A 2,651-nucleotide genomic window follows, 5' to 3' on the forward strand; every position below is an offset into this window, starting at 1 on the left:
GGCTCCACCTCTCCGGCCAGCTGTCACCTCGGCCGCCTCCTACTTACTTCCTCGGCTCTGCCTCCAGCCAAGACATTTTATTAATTATTCTGTGACGGGCCAGGCCACTAAGGTGGTTTTTCACCCGCGACCTTTGAGACACTTGAGCTTTTAAAACCCAGTAGCCCCAGAATTGTGTCCATTTGGTAAGATAAGAAACTGAGGACCAGAGGTGATGTGCAGCGCTGAGACCACCTGGGGCTTCAGGGCAGAGCTGGGGGTGTCTCAAATCAGAATCTGCTGCTGAGAACCACATACCCTTCCCCTACCCCCACCCCAGGTGGAAGGAGGCTGGAAAAAGAGCAGTCCAGGCTGGTCTTCACGTAATGTCCTGGATGAGAAATGCACTACCCTCAGATCCGACAAGGAGACTGGCAACCCCCACGGGCTGAAACCCTGCCCTCTAAGGCCACCTGCCACTGCCTGAACCTCTCCTGCCAGAAGGAAGAGCGCAGGTTCCAAGTCCAGGAGTCCTAATTCAAATCGAGACTCTACAGCTTACTAGCTGAGCCACCTTGGACCAGGTACTTAACCTGTCTGGTCCGCAGTATTCTCATTTATAAGGTGAGGCTGCTATTATAATAAAACCCAACCCAGAGATGGTTGTAAGTTTCCACGAGGTCATGCACACAAACTTCCTAATGCAGTGCCTAGCACAGAGTAGGTGCCCCGTGACCAGGAAGCATTCTTTTCAAAGATCTCCTGCCTCAGGCTCCAGGGTGGCCAGGGTGGAAGCTCCACTAGTTGTACATTCATGTACCTACTTTACAGAGTCCCAGCATCCAGCTCCTCTCTTTTGTAGCTGGGGGAACCGATCTTAGAAGAGAGGGGTGCGCCCTGGGTCCCACAGAGTCTCCTGGTCCCCACATTCACAGATTTTCTCCCTCAGTTTCCCCACCACACCCAGCCATCCTGTGAGCCCCAGAGCCTGGAAGGCCAGGAGGGAGGGCTCAAAGGTCTGTATGCAGGCTCCCAGACATCTCTGGGTGCAGAGAGAGAAGCATGGGAGAAGTGAAGCCTGCCACAGAGCCCCTCCTATGTCCCCACCTGAGCTGTTTCCCATGCTCCACTGGGACAAAAGCCAGCTGCCCCAGAGAGACAGAGCAAGCAAATGCCAGGGCAAATGCCAGAGGGAGTGGAGGCCTGCCGCAGAGTCCCTCCTATGTCCCCATCTGAGCTATTTCCCATGCTCCACTGGGACAAAAGCCAGCTGCCCCAGAGAGACAGAGCAAGCAAATGCCAGGGCAAATGCCAGAGGGAGTGGAGCCGGTAGAGGACCTGGGGACCTGGAGTGCTGGGGCATCCAGATCCCCCACCCAGATCCAGAGCCCCCGATAACTACCTGGATGGGGCGAGGAGACATGAAGCTTGGGCTATCAGCCAGAGGAATGGGATTAGGGTGAGATTCAGGGAGTCCAGTTACCCAAAGAAAAGGGGGATTTCTGTGATGAAAAAAGAAGAACTTGGATGAAGCCCCATCTCCACTCCTGGGTCCTCTCTCCCTTCAAGCCTGGAGCACAGCCAGTTCCCCGCCCTGTACCTCCTGTTGACTCCTCACTCCCAAGCCACCCTCCAGAACTCAGAGGAACAGCACTTGTGTGCCTGGCACTGAGAGAAAGAACCTGGGGGTCAGAGATCCGAGTTCAAGGACTCTTCTCCTGGTTTGACCTCAGACAAGTGTCTGCACCTCTGCGGGCCTCTGGTTTCCCATTTGAACAATGTAAAGGGCAAATCAGATGGTTTCTAAGAAAAGGCGTGGAGGGATTCCGCCCTCACTGTGGCCAGGCTGTGTGACCGGAGCTGGAGGTCTCACAAAGGATGCAGTGAAGGAGACACCAGAGGCAGAATGGCAGATAGGGTGCCCAGGCAGCACCCCAGGGACAGGACCACACCAAAAGGGGGTGTGGGGGCAAGGGAGATGAGAGAGAAGGCGGCAAGAGCACGGTGATTGATTAGCACTGGAGCTTCAGGGAAAGAGAGATGTGAAGGAAGATGCCTAGGTTCCTGGCATGATGCTGGTGATAACACCCAGGGAGGGAACCAGGGCTGGGGAGCAGGCTCTGGTAGGTGGCATTCAAATTCAAATCTAGACTCACTGTGTTTGATGCATGCCTGTAGCAGAGCCTGCAGGCAGCTAGATACAGGGTGAGGGAAGGGGGTGTCCCAGGCAGTCCTCACCCTGACCCTGGAAAGGCCATAGCTCTTTTACTCCAAAGCCTGTAACCTCCACATCTAGGGGATTTCCTTAACCCTCACGATGGTGAACATCTGTTCGCTGTACGAGGACCGGCTCTGTGTCCCCAGGGAAGCATCTTCTGATACCCCTCCACCCCTTTCTGTCCTCTGAGGACTCTCCAGGGCCGCCTCTGGTCACAGCAGGCAGCACACTGGCACGTGTGGTCCCTTTCTGTCCCTCATTAGGCTGCGGGCGTCTTGGTCACTCTTGTATTCCCAGGGCTAAACACAAGATCTGGAACAGAGAAGGTGTCCACCAACACAGATTTATGGAATAAAGAAATGAATGAGTGTCTGAGTGGTTGAATCTGTGAAAAAATATAGACCTTCTGTGAGTGAGGGTACAGGGCTAGCCTCACTGAGGTGACTGCCACCCC

This window comes from Giraffa tippelskirchi, chromosome 4, assembly GCF_054371585.1.
Source record: "Giraffa tippelskirchi isolate mGirTip1 chromosome 4, T2T-mGirTip1v1.2.pri, whole genome shotgun sequence".
In the NCBI taxonomy this organism is placed as follows: Eukaryota; Metazoa; Chordata; class Mammalia; order Artiodactyla; family Giraffidae; genus Giraffa; species Giraffa tippelskirchi.